The sequence below is a fragment of the Idiotropiscis lumnitzeri genome, chromosome 7 (genome assembly GCF_059441095.1).
Source record: "Idiotropiscis lumnitzeri isolate Australia: NSW breed Sydney's pygmy pipehorse chromosome 7, RoL_Ilum_1.0, whole genome shotgun sequence".
NCBI classification, from domain to species: domain Eukaryota; kingdom Metazoa; phylum Chordata; class Actinopteri; order Syngnathiformes; family Syngnathidae; genus Idiotropiscis; species Idiotropiscis lumnitzeri.
The window spans coordinates 19,666,485-19,688,477 of record NC_142397.1 but is presented as its reverse complement, the minus strand read 5'-3'; the positions used below and the strand labels follow the sequence as shown (position 1 = coordinate 19,688,477).

Sequence of the window (21,993 nt, the reverse complement as noted above, 5' to 3'; positions counted from 1 at the left end):
ATCCAAATTACAACAAAAGACTAAAACCCATTTCACCCACCCAACATAAACACAAGACACATCCACATACACGCCTGAACTCGCATACACACAGAACACACGCATTAACACAACCTAATAAACTATCTTCGTAGAAAGACAGAAAGACATGGCAAGGCACAGAGAAACCATATGAGAAAATGTACCCAGGGTAGGTCATCCGCGCTGAGAGGGATGACAGCCCACGGCCACAGGGAGTTCCGCCAACACACAGACCCCTCAGGCCCGGACTGACCGGGGTAGACCCTAGACAAAGTGCAGAGGGTCCCGGTCTGCAACACAACCTAATAAACTATCTTCGTAGAAAGACAGAAAGACATAGCAAGGCACAGAGAAACCATATGAGAAAATGTACCCAGGGTAGGTCATCCGCGTTGAGAGGGATGACAGCCCACGGCCACAGGGAGCTCCGCCAACACACAGACCCCCCGTCCCGGACTCGTAAGCATTGGTTGTTCAGTGGTAGAATTCTCGCTTGCCATGCGAGAGGCCCGGGTTCAATTCCCGGCCAATGCAAAAGCTGCTGTTGCTTCATGACATGTACACTGTGAGGGTGATCTCTTGTTGGACATCACCATCCCTGATTTGAACCAAGCCCCTCTCGCACCCAAAGTGCGAATAATGCCTATATCCCAATGAGCCTCCAGCAATTCATGACATTATAATTCTACCAACGTAGAAGCATTGCTATTAGTAAGGAAATTTCATTTGAACTCAAACTCCTGAAACCATGTCTATATTCACCCAGTGTAATGGAGGACACGTTTGGGATTTGAAAAAAGTGTCCTCACAAACTTGAAGTGAGACTTATACAGCCAGTCCAAAAAGCCAAACCTCTTTTTACAAGGTGTCGAAATCGGTTATCTTTATAGAACGTAGTCTTAATTATAAAGAGGTGGAGTTCCAACTATCAGAAATGCAGCAGTTTAGTCTCACAATGCTGAAATATGTTATCTCAATGTCACATTATCAGACGTTATCAGTGTTTTCTCAATGTCTTGATACTGGCATCCATTATCGCAATGTATGGTCGTGGATCGTTAGTGCATTTCCCAGTATTAAAAAATTTCTGCAAAATGATCTCATCGTTAAAGGAATGTATCGTTCACTTGATGCATGAGATAGGTTAATTTTGCACTGTTTCAAGAATGGAAAAAAAGGTCTTATTGGGTCCATTAAAAAAGGTTTTCCTTGGTGGTCATCTATGTCTAATTGACCGCGCTGTACTAAGCATTGGTAGTTCAGTGGTAGAATTCTCGCTTCCCATGCGAGAGCCCTGGGTTCAATTCCCGGCCAATGCAAAAGCTGAAGCAATGTCATATAGTATTAATTACAATTGTGACCCGTTGTTGGAACGTGCCACGCCTAAGTTGTTTTCATCTGTCAATTTCCCTCTTGCGACCCCAGCTTTATCTGCAGTTTGCCTCATTTCAGGGCGGGAATGACAACACCGTCTACCGGTGCATAGGATATTAATAACACTCGATTTACTAATGTGGAGACCCGAGGCTATTTGTCAGAACCTTTTAATGTATGTAGAAATCCGTTTTTTGGGCTAAATTTAGCAATTGTGGCGTTTAATCAGGTGTTTTTGCAGTAAATTATTGAAAGTAATTGTGACTAGGACTGGTTAAATGCAAGGACGTAAGCTCTTTAAAAGGACAATGGACGGGGACGCAGGACAATTATTTCATAAAGTAGAAACTATCCAGATCAGACCATGTTATTTAATTCTCAGTGAAAGGAGGGAGTGGATGACACCCAGAGTAAAACCTGACCAGGGGGTAAAACTGAGGTATTGTCAAGTGTCATGTGAAAAACGCTAAGTTCTGTCTTGAGTGGACTTGGTACCTACCAGTAGGATATCAGTTTTATCAATGTTGAGTTGCACATAATTGGATGAGAACCAGTGATTAAGTTCGGAGAAGCAGTCAGAAAGGGAGGAAGCAGGAATAGTGGCAGTTGGTTATGTGGCGAGGTAGAGCTGAGTGTCATTTGCATAACAGTGGAAGTGTATGATTAATCTGTGAAACAGCTCGACAAGAGGTAAGAATAAAGATAACGAAGTGGAGAGGGCCTAAGACAGAGCCTTGTTGGACACCAGAAAAAACAGGGGATGGGTGGGATTTGAATGATGTCAGTTGAACGAATTGGGTCCCACCGGACACATCGGCGTTGAATAATTGAAGAGTTGTGTTTGTGTAATTCCACTGTAATGGAGTCCGTTCAGGAAGATGGTGTTAAAATTGAATCAGAAGCTGCTGAGAGATCGAGGAGGGTGAGAATGTTAAGTAGGCTAGGGTGGCTTGCCAGGAGGAGGTCATTGGTGTTCTTGATGAGTGAGATTTCTGTACTGCATTAGGTCGGAAACTAGACTTGAAATATTAATAGAGGTTATTGGAGGTCATTTGGGAATGGAGCTGGGTAGAAACTGTCATTTCCAAGATTTTTGAAAGGTATCGGACTTTGGAGATAAGACGAAGGTTATTGAAATAACAAGGACCTGAAGTATATTTTTTTTTTTAAGTACAGTCGTAATGTTTTCAGTTTTGTAATTTCATGTTAAGTTTACCAGCGTCACCCTTTCCAGTCTGCCTTTGAAATTGTTAACGGACTCAAAGTTTGGTAAACCATGTGTATTCCAACTCAGCGGTGGCTCGTCTGAGATTTGAACCCAGCCTCCCGCACCCTAAGCGAGAATCAACCGCCTAGACCCATGAGCCGAATGCGACCATGTGCTTGTAGCCTGAGGTTTAAACGGGTCTCCGCAAGCCTGAATCGGCACCTGTTCGTATTTAAACCAGCAATTGCGTGCTCCCAAATTGCAAATGACAACCAAGGCCTAAGGAGCCAACAAATTGATGACGTTCTAATTTTACCAGCGTAGATCCTTTCCTATTAGTACGGGAGTTTCAGTTGAACTCAAAGTTCAGAAACAATGTTTATATTTACCCAGTGTAAAGAAGGACTCGTTTGGGATTCGAAACTTGTCCTCATACACCGTAAATGAGATTTATACCCCCAGTCCAAAAAGCCAAACCTCTTCTCACCAATGCATCAAAACTGGTTATCTTTATAGGTCGTGGTCATAATTATAAAGTGGTGGAGAGTGATCTTATCGTAAAAGGAATGTACCATTCACTTGTTGCATTACTTACATTGCTATAATGCTACGTTTCAAAAACGAAAAAAATGGTCTCATTTGGTCCCTTGAAAACGTTATCCTTAGTGGACGTCTATGACTGAAGGGCATTCCTCTGTAAGCATTGGTTGTTCAGTGGTAGAATTCTCGCTTGCCATGCGAGAGGCCCGGGTTCAATTCCCGGCCAATGCAAAAGCTGCTGCTGCTTCATGGCAGTACGCAATGAGTGCCATCTCTTGTTGGACACCACCATCCCTGATTTGAACCAGAAACCTCTTGCACCTAAAGTGCCAATAATACCTATATCAATCAATCAAATTTTATTCATATATCACTTTTCATACGTAAAATGCAGCTCAGAGTGCTGTAAAATATAAACATCCAAATTACAACAAAAGACTAAAACCCATTTCACCCACCCAACATAAACACAAGACACATCCACATACACGCCTGAACTCGCATACACACAGAACACACGCATTAACACAACCTAATAAACTATCTTCGTAGAAAGACAGAAAGACATGGCAAGGCACAGAGAAACCATATGAGAAAATGTACCCAGGGTAGGTCATCCGCGCTGAGAGGGATGACAGCCCACGGCCACAGGGAGTTCCGCCAACACACAGACCCCTTAGGCCCGGACTGACCGGGGTAGACCCTAGACAAAGTGCAGAGGGTCCCGGTCTGCAACACAACCTAATAAACTATCTTCGTAGAAAGACAGAAAGACATAGCAAGGCACAGAGAATCCATATGAGAAAATGTACCCAGGGTAGGTCATCCGCGTTGAGAGGGATGACAGCCCACGGCCACAGGGAGCTCCGCCAACACACAGACCCCCCGTCCCGGACTCGTAAGCATTGGTTGTTCAGTGGTAGAATTCTCGCTTGCCATGCGAGAGGCCCGGGTTCAATTCCCGGCCAATGCAAAAGCTGCTGTTGCTTCATGACATGTACACTGTGAGGGTGATCTCTTGTTGGACATCACCATCCCTGATTTGAACCAAGCCCCTCTCGCACCCAAAGTGCGAATAATGCCTATATCCCAATGAGCCTCCAGCAATTCATGACATTATAATTCTACCAACGTAGAAGCATTGCTATTAGTAAGGAAATTTCATTTGAACTCAAACTCCTGAAACCATGTCTATATTCACCCAGTGTAATGGAGGACACGTTTGGGATTTGAAAAAAGTGTCCTCACAAACTTGAAGTGAGACTTATACAGCCAGTCCAAAAAGCCAAACCTCTTTTTACAAGGTGTCGAAATCGGTTATCTTTATAGAACGTAGTCTTAATTATAAAGAGGTGGAGTTCCAACTATCAGAAATGCAGCAGTTTAGTCTCACAATGCTGAAATATGTTATCTCAATGTCACATTATCAGACGTTATCAGTGTTTTCTCAATGTCTTGATACTGGCATCCATTATCGCAATGTATGGTCGTGGATCGTTAGTGCATTTCCCAGTATTAAAAAATTTCTGCAAAATGATCTCATCGTTAAAGGAATGTATCGTTCACTTGATGCATGAGATAGGTTAATTTTGCACTGTTTCAAGAATGGAAAAAAAGGTCTTATTGGGTCCATTAAAAAAGGTTTTCCTTGGTGGTCATCTATGTCTAATTGACCGCGCTGTACTAAGCATTGGTAGTTCAGTGGTAGAATTCTCGCTTCCCATGCGAGAGCCTGGGGTTCAATTCCCGGCCAATGCAAAAGCTGAAGCAATGTCATATAGTATTAATTACAATTGTGACCCGTTGTTGGAACGTGCCACGCCTAAGTTGTTTTCATCTGTCAATTTCCCTCTTGCGACCCCAGCTTTATCTGCAGTTTGCCTCATTTCAGGGCGGGAATGACAACACCGTCTACCGGTGCATAGGATATTAATAACACTCGATTTACTAATGTGGAGACCCGAGGCTATTTGTCAGAACCTTTTAATGTATGTAGAAATCCGTTTTTTGGGCTAAATTTAGCAATTGTGGCGTTTAATCAGGTGTTTTTGCAGTAAATTATTGAAAGTAATTGTGACTAGGACTGGTTAAATGCAAGGACGTAAGCTCTTTAAAAGGACAATGGACGGGGACGCAGGACAATTATTTCATAAAGTAGAAACTATCCAGATCAGACCATGTTATTTAATTCTCAGTGAAAGGAGGGAGTGGATGACACCCAGAGTAAAACCTGACCAGGGGGTAAAACTGAGGTATTGTCAAGTGTCATGTGAAAAACGCTAAGTTCTGTCTTGAGTGGACTTGGTACCTACCAGTAGGATATCAGTTTTATCAATGTTGAGTTGCACATAATTGGATGAGAACCAGTGATTAAGTTCGGAGAAGCAGTCAGAAAGGGAGGAAGCAGGAATAGTGGCAGTTGGTTATGTGGCGAGGTAGAGCTGAGTGTCATTTGCATAACAGTGGAAGTGTATGATTAATCTGTGAAACAGCTCGACAAGAGGTAAGAATAAAGATAACGAAGTGGAGAGGGCCTAAGACAGAGCCTTGTTGGACACCAGAAAAAACAGGGGATGGGTGGGATTTGAATGATGTCAGTTGAACGAATTGGGTCCCACCGGACACATCGGCGTTGAATAATTGAAGAGTTGTGTTTGTGTAATTCCACTGTAATGGAGTCCGTTCAGGAAGATGGTGTTAAAATTGAATCAGAAGCTGCTGAGAGATCGAGGAGGGTGAGAATGTTAAGTAGGCTAGGGTGGCTTGCCAGGAGGAGGTCATTGGTGTTCTTGATGAGTGAGATTTCTGTACTGCATTAGGTCGGAAACTAGACTTGAAATATTAATAGAGGTTATTGGAGGTCATTTGGGAATGGAGCTGGGTAGAAACTGTCATTTCCAAGATTTTTGAAAGGTATCGGACTTTGGAGATAAGACGAAGGTTATTGAAATAACAAGGACCTGAAGTATAGTTTTTTTTTTAAGTACAGTCGTAATGTTTTCAGTTTTGTAATTTCATGTTAAGTTTACCAGCGTCACCCTTTCCAGTCTGCCTTTGAAATTGTTAACGGACTCAAAGTTTGGTAAACCATGTGTATTCCAACTCAGCGGTGGCTCGTCTGAGATTTGAACCCAGCCTCCCGCACCCTAAGCGAGAATCAACCGCCTAGACCCATGAGCCGAATGCGACCATGTGCTTGTAGCCTGAGGTTTAAACGGGTCTCCGCAAGCCTGAATCGGCACCTGTTCGTATTTAAACCAGCAATTGCGTGCTCCCAAATTGCAAATGACAACCAAGGCCTAAGGAGCCAACAAATTTATGACGTTCTAATTTTACCAGCGTAGATCCTTTCCTATTAGTACGGGAGTTTCAGTTGAACTCAAAGTTCAGAAACAATGTTTATATTTACCCAGTGTAAAGAAGGACTCGTTTGGGATTCGAAACTTGTCCTCATACACCGTAAATGAGATTTATACCCCCAGTCCAAAAAGCCAAACCTCTTCTCACCAATGCATCAAAACTGGTTATCTTTATAGGTCGTGGTCATAATTATAAAGTGGTGGAGAGTGATCTTATCGTAAAAGGAATGTACCATTCACTTGTTGCATTACTTACATTGCTATAATGCTACGTTTCAAAAACGAAAAAAATGGTCTCATTTGGTCCCTTGAAAACGTTATCCTTAGTGGACGTCTATGACTGAAGGGCATTCCTCTGTAAGCATTGGTTGTTCAGTGGTAGAATTCTCGCTTGCCATGCGAGAGGCCCGGGTTCAATTCCCGGCCAATGCAAAAGCTGCTGCTGCTTCATGGCAGTACGCAATGAGTGCGATCTCTTGTTGGACACCACCATCCCTGATTTGAACCAGAAACCTCTTGCACCTAAAGTGCCAATAATACCTATATCAATCAATCAAATTTTATTCATATATCACTTTTCATACGTAAAATGCAGCTCAGAGTGCTGTACAATATAAACATCCAAATTACAACAAAAGACTAAAACCCATTTCACCCACCCAACATAAACACAAGACACATCCACATACACGCCTGAACTCGCATACACACAGAACACACGCATTAACACAACCTAATAAACTATCTTCGTAGAAAGACAGAAAGACATGGCAAGGCACAGAGAAACCATATGAGAAAATGTACCCAGGGTAGGTCATCCGCGCTGAGAGGGATGACAGCCCACGGCCACAGGGAGTTCCGCCAACACACAGACCCCTCAGGCCCGGACTGACCGGGGTAGACCCTAGACAAAGTGCAGAGGGTCCCGGTCTGCAACACAACCTAATAAACTATCTTCGTAGAAAGACAGAAAGACATAGCAAGGCACAGAGAAACCATATGAGAAAATGTACCCAGGGTAGGTCATCCGCGTTGAGAGGGATGACAGCCCACGGCCACAGGGAGCTCCGCCAACACACAGACCCCCCGTCCCGGACTCGTAAGCATTGGTTGTTCAGTGGTAGAATTCTCGCTTGCCATGCGAGAGGCCCGGGTTCAATTCCCGGCCAATGCAAAAGCTGCTGTTGCTTCATGACATGTACACTGTGAGGGTGATCTCTTGTTGGACATCACCATCCCTGATTTGAACCAAGCCCCTCTCGCACCCAAAGTGCGAATAATGCCTATATCCCAATGAGCCTCCAGCAATTCATGACATTATAATTCTACCAACGTAGAAGCATTGCTATTAGTAAGGAAATTTCATTTGAACTCAAACTCCTGAAACCATGTCTATATTCACCCAGTGTAATGGAGGACACGTTTGGGATTTGAAAAAAGTGTCCTCACAAACTTGAAGTGAGACTTATACAGCCAGTCCAAAAAGCCAAACCTCTTTTTACAAGGTGTCGAAATCGGTTATCTTTATAGAACGTAGTCTTAATTATAAAGAGGTGGAGTTCCAACTATCAGAAATGCAGCAGTTTAGTCTCACAATGCTGAAATATGTTATCTCAATGTCACATTATCAGACGTTATCAGTGTTTTCTCAATGTCTTGATACTGGCATCCATTATCGCAATGTATGGTCGTGGATCGTTAGTGCATTTCCCAGTATTAAAAAATTTCTGCAAAATGATCTCATCGTTAAAGGAATGTATCGTTCACTTGATGCATGAGATAGGTTAATTTTGCACTGTTTCAAGAATGGAAAAAAAGGTCTTATTGGGTCCATTAAAAAAGGTTTTCCTTGGTGGTCATCTATGTCTAATTGACCGCGCTGTACTAAGCATTGGTAGTTCAGTGGTAGAATTCTCGCTTCCCATGCGAGAGCCCTGGGTTCAATTCCCGGCCAATGCAAAAGCTGAAGCAATGTCATATAGTATTAATTACAATTGTGACCCGTTGTTGGAACGTGCCACGCCTAAGTTGTTTTCATCTGTCAATTTCCCTCTTGCGACCCCAGCTTTATCTGCAGTTTGCCTCATTTCAGGGCGGGAATGACAACACCGTCTACCGGTGCATAGGATATTAATAACACTCGATTTACTAATGTGGAGACCCGAGGCTATTTGTCAGAACCTTTTAATGTATGTAGAAATCCGTTTTTTGGGCTAAATTTAGCAATTGTGGCGTTTAATCAGGTGTTTTTGCAGTAAATTATTGAAAGTAATTGTGACTAGGACTGGTTAAATGCAAGGACGTAAGCTCTTTAAAAGGACAATGGACGGGGACGCAGGACAATTATTTCATAAAGTAGAAACTATCCAGATCAGACCATGTTATTTAATTCTCAGTGAAAGGAGGGAGTGGATGACACCCAGAGTAAAACCTGACCAGGGGGTAAAACTGAGGTATTGTCAAGTGTCATGTGAAAAACGCTAAGTTCTGTCTTGAGTGGACTTGGTACCTACCAGTAGGATATCAGTTTTATCAATGTTGAGTTGCACATAATTGGATGAGAACCAGTGATTAAGTTCGGAGAAGCAGTCAGAAAGGGAGGAAGCAGGAATAGTGGCAGTTGGTTATGTGGCGAGGTAGAGCTGAGTGTCATTTGCATAACAGTGGAAGTGTATGATTAATCTGTGAAACAGCTCGACAAGAGGTAAGAATAAAGATAACGAAGTGGAGAGGGCCTAAGACAGAGCCTTGTTGGACACCAGAAAAAACAGGGGATGGGTGGGATTTGAATGATGTCAGTTGAACGAATTGGGTCCCACCGGACACATCGGCGTTGAATAATTGAAGAGTTGTGTTTGTGTAATTCCACTGTAATGGAGTCCGTTCAGGAAGATGGTGTTAAAATTGAATCAGAAGCTGCTGAGAGATCGAGGAGGGTGAGAATGTTAAGTAGGCTAGGGTGGCTTGCCAGGAGGAGGTCATTGGTGTTCTTGATGAGTGAGATTTCTGTACTGCATTAGGTCGGAAACTAGACTTGAAATATTAATAGAGGTTATTGGAGGTCATTTGGGAATGGAGCTGGGTAGAAACTGTCATTTCCAAGATTTTTGAAAGGTATCGGACTTTGGAGATAAGACGAAGGTTATTGAAATAACAAGGACCTGAAGTCTAGTTTTTTTTTTAAGTACAGTCGTAATGTTTTCAGTTTTGTAATTTCATGTTAAGTTTACCAGCGTCACCCTTTCCAGTCTGCCTTTGAAATTGTTAACGGACTCAAAGTTTGGTAAACCATGTGTATTCCAACTCAGCGGTGGCTCGTCTGAGATTTGAACCCAGCCTCCCGCACCCTAAGCGAGAATCAACCGCCTAGACCCATGAGCCGAATGCGACCATGTGCTTGTAGCCTGAGGTTTAAACGGGTCTCCGCAAGCCTGAATCGGCACCTGTTCGTATTTAAACCAGCAATTGCGTGCTCCCAAATTGCAAATGACAACCAAGGCCTAAGGAGCCAACAAATTGATGACGTTCTAATTTTACCAGCGTAGATCCTTTCCTATTAGTACGGGAGTTTCAGTTGAACTCAAAGTTCAGAAACAATGTTTATATTTACCCAGTGTAAAGAAGGACTCGTTTGGGATTCGAAACTTGTCCTCATACACCGTAAATGAGATTTATACCCCCAGTCCAAAAAGCCAAACCTCTTCTCACCAATGCATCAAAACTGGTTATCTTTATAGGTCGTGGTCATAATTATAAAGTGGTGGAGAGTGATCTTATCGTAAAAGGAATGTACCATTCACTTGTTGCATTACTTACATTGCTATAATGCTACGTTTCAAAAACGAAAAAAAATGGTCTCATTTGGTCCCTTGAAAACGTTATCCTTAGTGGACGTCTATGACTGAAGGGCATTCCTCTGTAAGCATTGGTTGTTCAGTGGTAGAATTCTCGCTTGCCATGCGAGAGGCCCGGGTTCAATTCCCGGCCAATGCAAAAGCTGCTGCTGCTTCATGGCAGTACGCAATGAATGCGATCTCTTGTTGGACACCACCATCCCTGATTTGAACCAGAAACCTCTTGCACCTAAAGTGCCAATAATACCTATATCAATCAATCAAATTTTATTCATATATCACTTTTCATACGTAAAATGCAGCTCAGAGTGCTGTACAATATAAACATCCAAATTACAACAAAAGACTAAAACCCATTTCACCCACCCAACATAAACACAAGACACATCCACATACACGCCTGAACTCGCATACACACAGAACACACGCATTAACACAACCTAATAAACTATCTTCGTAGAAAGACAGAAAGACATGGCAAGGCACAGAGAAACCATATGAGAAAATGTACCCAGGGTAGGTCATCCGCGCTGAGAGGGATGACAGCCCACGGCCACAGGGAGTTCCGCCAACACACAGACCCCTCAGGCCCGGACTGACCGGGGTAGACCCTAGACAAAGTGCAGAGGGTCCCGGTCTGCAACACAACCTAATAAACTATCTTCGTAGAAAGACAGAAAGACATAGCAAGGCACAGAGAAACCATATGAGAAAATGTACCCAGGGTAGGTCATCCGCGTTGAGAGGGATGACAGCCCACGGCCACAGGGAGCTCCGCCAACACACAGACCCCCCGTCCCGGACTCGTAAGCATTGGTTGTTCAGTGGTAGAATTCTCGCTTGCCATGCGAGAGGCCCGGGTTCAATTCCCGGCCAATGCAAAAGCTGCTGTTGCTTCATGACATGTACACTGTGAGGGTGATCTCTTGTTGGACATCACCATCCCTGATTTGAACCAAGCCCCTCTCGCACCCAAAGTGCGAATAATGCCTATATCCCAATGAGCCTCCAGCAATTCATGACATTATAATTCTACCAGCGTAGAAGCATTGCTATTAGTAAGGAAATTTCATTTGAACTCAAACTCCCGAAACCATGTCTATATTCACCCAGTGTAATGGAGGACATGTTTGGGATTTGAAAAAAGTGTCCTCACAAACTTGAAGTGAGACTTATACAGCCAGTCCAAAAAGCCAAACCTCTTTTTACAAGGTGTCGAAATCGGTTATCTTTATAGAACGTAGTCTTAATTATAGAGAGGTGGAGTTCCAACTATCAGAAATGCAGCAGTTTAGTCTCACAATGCTGAAATATGTTATCTCAATGTCACATTATCAGACGTTATCAGTGTTTTCTCAATGTCTTGATACTGGCATCCATTATCGCAATGTATGGTCGTGGATCGTTAGTGCATTTCCCAGTATTAAAAAATTTCTGCAAAATGATCTCATCGTTAAAGGAATGTATCGTTCACTTGATGCATGAGATAGGTTAATTTTGCACTGTTTCAAGAATGGAAAAAAAGGTCTTATTGGGTCCATTAAAAAAGGTTTTCCTTGGTGGTCATCTATGTCTAATTGACCGCGCTGTACTAAGCATTGGTAGTTCAGTGGTAGAATTCTCGCTTCCCATGCGAGAGCCCCGGGTTCAATTCCCGGCCAATGCAAAAGCTGAAGCAATGTCATATAGTATTAATTACAATTGTGACCCGTTGTTGGAACGTGCCACGCCTAAGTTGTTTTCATTTGTCAATTTCCCTCTTGCGACCCCAGCTTTATCTGCAGTTTGCCTCATTTCAGGGCGGGAATGACAACACCGTCTACCGGTGCATAGGATATTAATAACACTCAATTTACTAATGTGGAGACCCGAGGCTATTTGTCAGAACCTTTTAATGTATGTAGAAATCCGTTTTTTGGGCTAAATTTAGCAATTGTGGCGTTTAATCAGGTGTTTTTGCAGTAAATTATTGAAAGTAATTGTGACTAGGACTGGTTAAATGCAAGGACGTAAGCTCTTTAAAAGGACAATGGACGGGGACGCAGGACAATTATTTCATAAAGTAGAAACTATCCAGATCAGACCATGTTATTTAATTCTCAGTGAAAGGAGGGAGTGGATGACACCCAGAGTAAAACCTGACCAGGGGGTAAAACTGAGGTATTGTCAAGTGTCATGTGAAAAACGCTAAGTTCTGTCTTGAGTGGACTTGGTACCTACCAGTAGGATATCAGTTTTATCAATGTTGAGTTGCACATAATTGGATGAGAACCAGTGATTAAGTTCGGAGAAGCAGTCAGAAAGGGAGGAAGCAGGAATAGTGGCAGTTGGTTATGTGGCGAGGTAGAGCTGAGTGTCATTTGCATAACAGTGGAAGTGTATGATTAATCTGTGAAACAGCTCGACAAGAGGTAAGAATAAAGATAACGAAGTGGAGAGGGCCTAAGACAGAGCCTTGTTGGACACCAGAAAAAACAGGGGATGGGTGGGATTTGAATGATGTCAGTTGAACGAATTGGGTCCCACCGGACACATCGGCGTTGAATAATTGAAGAGTTGTGTTTGTGTAATTCCACTGTAATGGAGTCCGTTCAGGAAGATGGTGTTAAAATTGAATCAGAAGCTGCTGAGAGATCGAGGAGGGTGAGAATGTTAAGTAGGCTAGGGTGGCTTGCCAGGAGGAGGTCATTGGTGTTCTTGATGAGTGAGATTTCTGTACTGCATTAGGTCGGAAACTAGACTTGAAATATTAATAGAGGTTATTGGAGGTCATTTGGGAATGGAGCTGGGTAGAAACTGTCATTTCCAAGATTTTTGAAAGGTATCGGACTTTGGAGATAAGACGAAGGTTATTGAAATAACAAGGACCTGAAGTATAGTTTTTTTTTTAAGTACAGTCGTAATGTTTTCAGTTTTGTAATTTCATGTTAAGTTTACCAGCGTCACCCTTTCCAGTCTGCCTTTGAAATTGTTAACGGACTCAAAGTTTGGTAAACCATGTGTATTCCAACTCAGCGGTGGCTCGTCTGAGATTTGAACCCAGCCTCCCGCACCCTAAGCGAGAATCAACCGCCTAGACCCATGAGCCGAATGCGACCATGTGCTTGTAGCCTGAGGTTTAAACGGGTCTCCGCAAGCCTGAATCGGCACCTGTTCGTATTTAAACCAGAAATTGCGTGCTCCCAAATTGCAAATGACAACCAAGGCCTAAGGAGCCAACAAATTTATGACGTTCTAATTTTACCAGCGTAGATCCTTTCCTATTAGTACGGGAGTTTCAGTTGAACTCAAAGTTCAGAAACAATGTTTATATTTACCCAGTGTAAAGAAGGACTCGTTTGGGATTCGAAACTTGTCCTCATACACCGTAAATGAGATTTATACCCCCAGTCCAAAAAGCCAAACCTCTTCTCACCAATGCATCAAAACTGGTTATCTTTATAGGTCGTGGTCATAATTATAAAGTGGTGGAGAGTGATCTTATCGTTAAAGGAATGTACCATTCACTTGTTGCATTACTTACATTGCTATAATGCTACGTTTCAAAAACGAAAAAAATGGTCTCATTTGGTCCCTTGAAAACGTTATCCTTAGTGGACGTCTATGACTGAAGGGAATTCCTCTGTAAGCATTGGTTGTTCAGTGGTAGAATTCTCGCTTGCCATGCGAGAGGCCCGGGTTCAATTCCCGGCCAATGCAAAAGCTGCTGCTGCTTCATGGCAGTACGCAATGAGTGCGATCTCTTGTTGGACACCACCATCCCTGATTTGAACCAGAAACCTCTTGCACCTAAAGTGCCAATAATACCTATATCAATCAATCAAATTTTATTCATATATCACTTTTCATACGTAAAATGCAGCTCAGAGTGCTGTACAATATAAACATCCAAATTACAACAAAAGACTAAAACCCATTTCACCCACCCAACATAAACACAAGACACATCCACATACACGCCTGAACTCGCATACACACAGAACACACGCATTAACACAACCTAATAAACTATCTTCGTAGAAAGACAGAAAGACATGGCCAGGCACAGAGAAACCATATGAGAAAATGTACCCAGGGTAGGTCATCCGCGCTGAGAGGGATGACAGCCCACGGCCACAGGGAGTTCCGCCAACACACAGACCCCTCAGGCCCGGACTGACCGGGGTAGACCCTAGACAAAGTGCAGAGGGTCCCGGTCTGCAACACAACCTAATAAACTATCTTCGTAGAAAGACAGAAAGACATGGCAAGGCACAGAGAAACCATATGAGAAAATGTACCCAGGGTAGGTCATCCGCGCTGAGAGGGATGACAGCCCACGGCCACAGGGAGTTCCGCCAACACACAGACCCCTCAGGCCCGGACTGACCGGGGTAGACCCTAGACAAAGTGCAGAGGGTCCCGGTCTGCAACACAACCTAATAAACTATCTTCGTAGAAAGACATAGCAAGGCACAGAGAAACCATATGAGAAAATGTACCCAGGGTAGGTCATCCGCGTTGAGAGGGATGACAGCCCACGGCCACAGGGAGCTCCGCCAACACACAGACCCCCCGTTCCGGACTCGTAAGCATTGGTTGTTCAGTGGTAGAATTCTCGCTTGCCATGCGAGAGGCCGGGGTTCAATTCCCGGCCAATGCAAAAGCTGCTGTTGCTTCATGACATGTACACTGTGAGGGTGATCTCTTGTTGGACATCACCATCCCTGATTTGAACCAAGCACCTCTCGCACCCAAAGTGCGAATAATGCCTATATCCCAATGAGCCTCCAGCAATTCATGACATTATAATTCTACCAACGTAGAAGCATTGCTATTAGTAAGGAAATTTCATTTGAACTCAAACTCCCGAAACCATGTCTATATTCACCCAGTGTAATGGAGGACACGTTTGGGATTTGAAAAAAGTGTCCTCACAAACTTGAAGTGAGACTTATACAGCCAGTCCAAAAAGCCAAACCTCTTTTTACAAGGTGTCGAAATCGGTTATCTTTATAGAACGTAGTCTTAATTATAAAGAGGTGGAGTTCCAACTATCAGAAATGCAGCAGTTTAGTCTCACAATGCTGAAATATGTTATCTCAATGTCACATTATCAGACGTTATCAGTGTTTTCTCAATGTCTTGATACTGGCATCCATTATCGCAATGTATGGTCGTGGATCGTTAGTGCATTTCCCAGTATTAAAAAATTTCTGCAAAATGATCTCATCGTTAAAGGAATGTATCGTTCACTTGATGCATGAGATAGGTTAATTTTGCACTGTTTCAAGAATGGAAAAAAAGGTCTTATTGGGTCCATTAAAAAAGGTTTTCCTTGGTGGTCATCTATGTCTAATTGACCGCGCTGTACTAAGCATTGGTAGTTCAGTGGTAGAATTCTCGCTTCCCATGCGAGAGCCCTGGGTTCAATTCCCGGCCAATGCAAAAGCTGAAGCAATGTCATATAGTATTAATTACAATTGTGACCCGTTGTTGGAACGTGCCACGCCTAAGTTGTTTTCATCTGTCAATTTCCCTCTTGCGACCCCAGCTTTATCTGCAGTTTGCCTCATTTCAGGGCGGGAATGACAACACCGTCTACCGGTGCATAGGATATTAATAACACTCGATTTACTAATGTGGAGACCCGAGGCTATTTGTCAGAACCTTTTAATGTATGTAGAAATCCGTTTTTTGGGCTAAATTTAGCAATTGTGGCGTTTAATCAGGTGTTTTTGCAGTAAATTATTGAAAGTAATTGTGACTAGGACTGGTTAAATGCAAGGACGTAAGCTCTTTAAAAGGACAATGGACGGGGACGCAGGACAATTATTTCATAAAGTAGAAACTATCCAGATCAGACCATGTTATTTAATTCTCAGTGAAAGGAGGGAGTGGATGACACCCAGAGTAAAACCTGACCAGGGGGTAAAACTGAGGTATTGTCAAGTGTCATGTGAAAAACGCTAAGTTCTGTCTTGAGTGGACTTGGTACCTACCAGTAGGATATCAGTTTTATCAATGTTGAGTTGCACATAATTGGATGAGAACCAGTGATTAAGTTCGGAGAAGCAGTCAGAAAGGGAGGAAGCAGGAATAGTGGCAGTTGGTTATGTGGCGAGGTAGAGCTGAGTGTCATTTGCATAACAGTGGAAGTGTATGATTAATCTGTGAAACAGCTCGACAAGAGGTAAGAATAAAGATAACGAAGTGGAGAGGGCCTAAGACAGAGCCTTGTTGGACACCAGAAAAAACAGGGGATGGGTGGGATTTGAATGATGTCAGTTGAACGAATTGGGTCCCACCGGACACATCGGCGTTGAATAATTGAAGAGTTGTGTTTGTGTAATTCCACTGTAATGGAGTCCGTTCAGGAAGATGGTGTTAAAATTGAATCAGAAGCTGCTGAGAGATCGAGGAGGGTGAGAATGTTAAGTAGGCTAGGGTGGCTTGCCAGGAGGAGGTCATTGGTGTTCTTGATGAGTGAGATTTCTGTACTGCATTAGGTCGGAAACTAGACTTGAAATATTAATAGAGGTTATTGGAGGTCATTTGGGAATGGAGCTGGGTAGAAACTGTCATTTCCAAGATTTTTGAAAGGTATCGGACTTTGGAGATAAGACGAAGGTTATTGAAATAACAAGGACCTGAAGTATAGTTTTTTTTTTAAGTACAGTCGTAATGTTTTCAGTTTTGTAATTTCATGTTAAGTTTACCAGCGTCACCCTTTCCAGTCTGCCTTTGAAATTGTTAACGGACTCAAAGTTTGGTAAACCATGTGTATTCCAACTCAGCGGTGGCTCGTCTGAGATTTGAACCCAGCCTCCCGCACCCTAAGCGAGAATCAACCGCCAAGACCCATGAGCCGAATGCGACCATGTGCTTGTAGCCTGAGGTTTAAACGGGTCTCCGCAAGCCTGAATCGGCACCTGTTCGTATTTAAACCAGCAATTGCGTGCTCCCAAATTGCAAATGACAACCAAGGCCTAAGGAGCCAACAAATTGATGACGTTCTAATTTTACCAGCGTAGATCCTTTCCTATTAGTACGGGAGTTTCAGTTGAACTCAAAGTTCAGAAACAATGTTTATATTTACCCAGTGTAAAGAAGGACTCGTTTGGGATTCGAAACTTGTCCTCATACACCGTAAATGAGATTTATACCCCCAGTCCAAAAAGCCAAACCTCTTCTCACCAATGCATCAAAACTGGTTATCTTTATAGGTCGTGGTCATAATTATAAAGTGGTGGAGAGTGATCTTATCGTAAAAGGAATGTACCATTCACTTGTTGCATTACTTACATTGCTATAATGCTACGTTTCAAAAACGAAAAAAATGGTCTCATTTGGTCCCTTGAAAACGTTATCCTTAGTGGACGTCTATGACTGAAGGGCATTCCTCTGTAAGCATTGGTTGTTCAGTGGTAGAATTCTCGCTTGCCATGCGAGAGGCCCGGGTTCAATTCCCGGCCAATGCAAAAGCTGCTGCTGCTTCATGGCAGTACGCAATGAGTGCGATCTCTTGTTGGACACCACCATCCCTGATTTGAACCAGAAACCTCTTGCACCTAAAGTGCCAATAATACCTATATCAATCAATCAAATTTTATTCATATATCACTTTTCATACGTAAAATGCAGCTCAGAGTGCTGTACAATATAAACATCCAAATTACAACAAAAGACTAAAACCCATTTCACCCACCCAACATAAACACAAGACACATCCACATACACGCCTGAACTCGCATACACACAGAACACACGCATTAACACAACCTAATAAACTATCTTCGTAGAAAGACAGAAAGACATGGCAAGGCACAGAGAAACCATATGAGAAAATGTACCCAGGGTAGGTCATCCGCGCTGAGAGGGATGACAGCCCACGGCCACAGGGAGTTCCGCCAACACACAGACCCCTCAGGCCCGGACTGACCGGGGTAGACCCTAGACAAAGTGCAGAGGGTCCCGGTCTGCAACACAACCTAATAAACTATCTTCGTAGAAAGACAGAAAGACATAGCAAGGCACAGAGAAACCATATGAGAAAATGTACCCAGGGTAGGTCATCCGCGTTGAGAGGGATGACAGCCCACGGCCACAGGGAGCTCCGCCAACACACAGACCCCCCGTCCCGGACTCGTAAGCATTGGTTGTTCAGTGGTAGAATTCTCGCTTGCCATGCGAGAGGCCCGGGTTCAATTCCCGGCCAATGCAAAAGCTGCTGTTGCTTCATGACATGTACACTGTGAGGGTGATCTCTTGTTGGACATCACCATCCCTGATTTGAACCAAGCCCCTCTCGCACCCAAAGTGCGAATAATGCCTATATCCCAATGAGCCTCCAGCAATTCATGACATTATAATTCTACCAACGTAGAAGCATTGCTATTAGTAAGGAAATTTCATTTGAACTCAAACTCCTGAAACCATGTCTATATTCACCCAGTGTAATGGAGGACACGTTTGGGATTTGAAAAAAGTGTCCTCACAAACTTGAAGTGAGACTTATACAGCCAGTCCAAAAAGCCAAACCTCTTTTTACAAGGTGTCGAAATCGGTTATCTTTATAGAACGTAGTCTTAATTATAAAGAGGTGGAGTTCCAACTATCAGAAATGCAGCAGTTTAGTCTCACAATGCTGAAATATGTTATCTCAATGTCACATTATCAGGCGTTATCAGTGTTTTCTCAATGTCTTGATACTGGCATCCATTATCGCAATGTATGGTCGTGGATCGTTAGTGCATTTCCCAGTATTAAAAAATTTCTGCAAAATGATCTCATCGTTAAAGGAATGTATCGTTCACTTGATGCATGAGATAGGTTAATTTTGCACTGTTTCAAGAATGGAAAAAAAGGTCTTATTGGGTCCATTAAAAAAGGTTTTCCTTGGTGGTCATCTATGTCTAATTGACCGCGCTGTACTAAGCATTGGTAGTTCAGTGGTAGAATTCTCGCTTCCCATGCGAGAGCCCTGGGTTCAATTCCCGGCCAATGCAAAAGCTGAAGCAATGTCATATAGTATTAATTACAATTGTGACCCGTTGTTGGAACGTGCCACGCCTAAGTTGTTTTCATCTGTCAATTTCCCTCTTGCGACCCCAGCTTTATCTGCAGTTTGCCTCATTTCAGGGCGGGAATGACAACACCGTCTACCGGTGCATAGGATATTAATAACACTCGATTTACTAATGTGGAGACCCGAGGCTATTTGTCAGAACCTTTTAATGTATGTAGAAATCCGTTTTTTGGGCTAAATTTAGCAATTGTGGCGTTTAATCAGGTGTTTTTGCAGTAAATTATTGAAAGTAATTGTGACTAGGACTGGTTAAATGCAAGGACGTAAGCTCTTTAAAAGGACAATGGACGGGGACGCAGGACAATTATTTCATAAAGTAGAAACTATCCAGATCAGACCATGTTATTTAATTCTCAGTGAAAGGAGGGAGTGGATGACACCCAGAGTAAAACCTGACCAGGGGGTAAAACTGAGGTATTGTCAAGTGTCATGTGAAAAACGCTAAGTTCTGTCTTGAGTGGACTTGGTACCTACCAGTAGGATATCAGTTTTATCAATGTTGAGTTGCACATAATTGGATGAGAACCAGTGATTAAGTTCGGAGAAGCAGTCAGAAAGGGAGGAAGCAGGAATAGTGGCAGTTGGTTATGTGGCGAGGTAGAGCTGAGTGTCATTTGCATAACAGTGGAAGTGTATGATTAATCTGTGAAACAGCTCGACAAGAGGTAAGAATAAAGATAACGAAGTGGAGAGGGCCTAAGACAGAGCCTTGTTGGACACCAGAAAAAACAGGGGATGGGTGGGATTTGAATGATGTCAGTTGAACGAATTGGGTCCCACCGGACACATCGGCGTTGAATAATTGAAGAGTTGTGTTTGTGTAATTCCACTGTAATGGAGTCCGTTCAGGAAGATGGTGTTAAAATTGAATCAGAAGCTGCTGAGAGATCGAGGAGGGTGAGAATGTTAAGTAGGCTAGGGTGGCTTGCCAGGAGGAGGTCATTGGTGTTCTTGATGAGTGAGATTTCTGTACTGCATTAGGTCGGAAACTAGACTTGAAATATTAATAGAGGTTATTGGAGGTCATTTGGGAATGGAGCTGGGTAGAAACTGTCATTTCCAAGATTTTTGAAAGGTATCGGACTTTGGAGATAAGACGAAGGTTATTGAAATAACAAGGACCTGAAGTATAGTTTTTTTTTTAAGTACAGTCGTAATGTTTTCAGTTTTGTAATTTCATGTTAAGTTTACCAGCGTCACCCTTTCCAGTCTGCCTTTGAAATTGTTAACGGACTCAAAGTTTGGTAAACCATGTGTATTCCAACTCAGCGGTGGCTCGTCTGAGATTTGAACCCAGCCTCCCGCACCCTAAGCGAGAATCAACCGCCTAGACCCATGAGCCGAATGCGACCATGTGCTTGTAGCCTGAGGTTTAAACGGGTCTCCGCAAGCCTGAATCGGCACCTGTTCGTATTTAAACCAGAAATTGCGTGCTCCCAAATTGCAAATGACAACCAAGGCCTAAGGAGCCAACAAATTTATGACGTTCTAATTTTACCAGCGTAGATCCTTTCCTATTAGTACGGGAGTTTCAGTTGAACTCAAAGTTCAGAAACAATGTTTATATTTACCCAGTGTAAAGAAGGACTCGTTTGGGATTCGAAACTTGTCCTCATACACCGTAAATGAGATTTATACCCCCAGTCCAAAAAGCCAAACCTCTTCTCACCAATGCATCAAAACTGGTTATCTTTATAGGTCGTGGTCATAATTATAAAGTGGTGGAGAGTGATCTTATCGTTAAAGGAATGTACCATTCACTTGTTGCATTACTTACATTGCTATAATGCTACGTTTCAAAAACGAAAAAAATGGTCTCATTTGGTCCCTTGAAAACGTTATCCTTAGTGGACGTCTATGACTGAAGGGCATTCCTCTGTAAGCATTGGTTGTTCAGTGGTAGAATTCTCGCTTGCCATGCGAGAGGCCCGGGTTCAATTCCCGGCCAATGCAAAAGCTGCTGCTGCTTCATGGCAGTACGCAATGAGTGCGATCTCTTGTTGGACACCACCATCCCTGATTTGAACCAGAAACCTCTTGCACCTAAAGTGCCAATAATACCTATATCAATCAATCAAATTTTATTCATATATCACTTTTCATACGTAAAATGCAGCTCAGAGTGCTGTACAATATAAACATCCAAATTACAACAAAAGACTAAAACCCATTTCACCCACCCAACATAAACACAAGACACATCCACATACACGCCTGAACTCGCATACACACAGAACACACGCATTAACACAACCTAATAAACTATCTTCGTAGAAAGACAGAAAGACATGGCCAGGCACAGAGAAACCATATGAGAAAATGTACCCAGGGTAGGTCATCCGCGCTGAGAGGGATGACAGCCCACGGCCACAGGGAGTTCCGCCAACACACAGACCCCTCAGGCCCGGACTGACCGGGGTAGACCCTAGACAAAGTGCAGAGGGTCCCGGTCTGCAACACAACCTAATAAACTATCTTCGTAGAAAGACAGAAAGACATGGCAAGGCACAGAGAAACCATATGAGAAAATGTACCCAGGGTAGGTCATCCGCGCTGAGAGGGATGACAGCC

At 43.1% G+C, this 21,993-nt stretch overlaps 18 non-coding genes across 18 annotated transcripts; all 18 read left to right on the top strand.

The window, feature by feature from the left end:
• Positions 1–484: 484 nt before the first annotated feature.
• trnag-gcc (transfer RNA glycine (anticodon GCC)) lies at positions 485–555 on the top strand. Its single transcript has one exon. It is a non-coding gene; the product is annotated as a tRNA-Gly (tRNA).
• Positions 556–1,269: 714 nt separating this feature from the next.
• On the top strand, positions 1,270–1,340 carry trnag-ccc (transfer RNA glycine (anticodon CCC)). Its single transcript has one exon. It is a non-coding gene; the product is annotated as a tRNA-Gly (tRNA).
• A 1,962-nt stretch (positions 1,341–3,302) lies between these two features.
• trnag-gcc (transfer RNA glycine (anticodon GCC)) lies at positions 3,303–3,373 on the top strand. The gene has a single exon. It is a non-coding gene; the product is annotated as a tRNA-Gly (tRNA).
• Positions 3,374–4,044: 671 nt separating this feature from the next.
• On the top strand, positions 4,045–4,115 carry trnag-gcc (transfer RNA glycine (anticodon GCC)). The gene has a single exon. It is a non-coding gene; the product is annotated as a tRNA-Gly (tRNA).
• Positions 4,116–4,829: 714 nt separating this feature from the next.
• Positions 4,830–4,900, top strand: trnag-ccc (transfer RNA glycine (anticodon CCC)). The gene has a single exon. It is a non-coding gene; the product is annotated as a tRNA-Gly (tRNA).
• A 1,962-nt stretch (positions 4,901–6,862) lies between these two features.
• Positions 6,863–6,933, top strand: trnag-gcc (transfer RNA glycine (anticodon GCC)). The gene has a single exon. It is a non-coding gene; the product is annotated as a tRNA-Gly (tRNA).
• Positions 6,934–7,604: 671 nt separating this feature from the next.
• Positions 7,605–7,675, top strand: trnag-gcc (transfer RNA glycine (anticodon GCC)). Its single transcript has one exon. It is a non-coding gene; the product is annotated as a tRNA-Gly (tRNA).
• A 714-nt stretch (positions 7,676–8,389) lies between these two features.
• Positions 8,390–8,460, top strand: trnag-ccc (transfer RNA glycine (anticodon CCC)). Its single transcript has one exon. It is a non-coding gene; the product is annotated as a tRNA-Gly (tRNA).
• A 1,963-nt stretch (positions 8,461–10,423) lies between these two features.
• Positions 10,424–10,494, top strand: trnag-gcc (transfer RNA glycine (anticodon GCC)). The gene has a single exon. It is a non-coding gene; the product is annotated as a tRNA-Gly (tRNA).
• A 671-nt stretch (positions 10,495–11,165) lies between these two features.
• On the top strand, positions 11,166–11,236 carry trnag-gcc (transfer RNA glycine (anticodon GCC)). The gene has a single exon. It is a non-coding gene; the product is annotated as a tRNA-Gly (tRNA).
• A 714-nt stretch (positions 11,237–11,950) lies between these two features.
• On the top strand, positions 11,951–12,021 carry trnag-ccc (transfer RNA glycine (anticodon CCC)). The gene has a single exon. It is a non-coding gene; the product is annotated as a tRNA-Gly (tRNA).
• A 1,962-nt stretch (positions 12,022–13,983) lies between these two features.
• Positions 13,984–14,054, top strand: trnag-gcc (transfer RNA glycine (anticodon GCC)). Its single transcript has one exon. It is a non-coding gene; the product is annotated as a tRNA-Gly (tRNA).
• Positions 14,055–14,926: 872 nt separating this feature from the next.
• trnag-gcc (transfer RNA glycine (anticodon GCC)) lies at positions 14,927–14,997 on the top strand. The gene has a single exon. It is a non-coding gene; the product is annotated as a tRNA-Gly (tRNA).
• Positions 14,998–15,711: 714 nt separating this feature from the next.
• On the top strand, positions 15,712–15,782 carry trnag-ccc (transfer RNA glycine (anticodon CCC)). The gene has a single exon. It is a non-coding gene; the product is annotated as a tRNA-Gly (tRNA).
• Positions 15,783–17,744: 1,962 nt separating this feature from the next.
• trnag-gcc (transfer RNA glycine (anticodon GCC)) lies at positions 17,745–17,815 on the top strand. The gene has a single exon. It is a non-coding gene; the product is annotated as a tRNA-Gly (tRNA).
• A 671-nt stretch (positions 17,816–18,486) lies between these two features.
• Positions 18,487–18,557, top strand: trnag-gcc (transfer RNA glycine (anticodon GCC)). Its single transcript has one exon. It is a non-coding gene; the product is annotated as a tRNA-Gly (tRNA).
• A 714-nt stretch (positions 18,558–19,271) lies between these two features.
• trnag-ccc (transfer RNA glycine (anticodon CCC)) lies at positions 19,272–19,342 on the top strand. Its single transcript has one exon. It is a non-coding gene; the product is annotated as a tRNA-Gly (tRNA).
• A 1,962-nt stretch (positions 19,343–21,304) lies between these two features.
• On the top strand, positions 21,305–21,375 carry trnag-gcc (transfer RNA glycine (anticodon GCC)). Its single transcript has one exon. It is a non-coding gene; the product is annotated as a tRNA-Gly (tRNA).
• Positions 21,376–21,993: the final 618 nt, after the last annotated feature.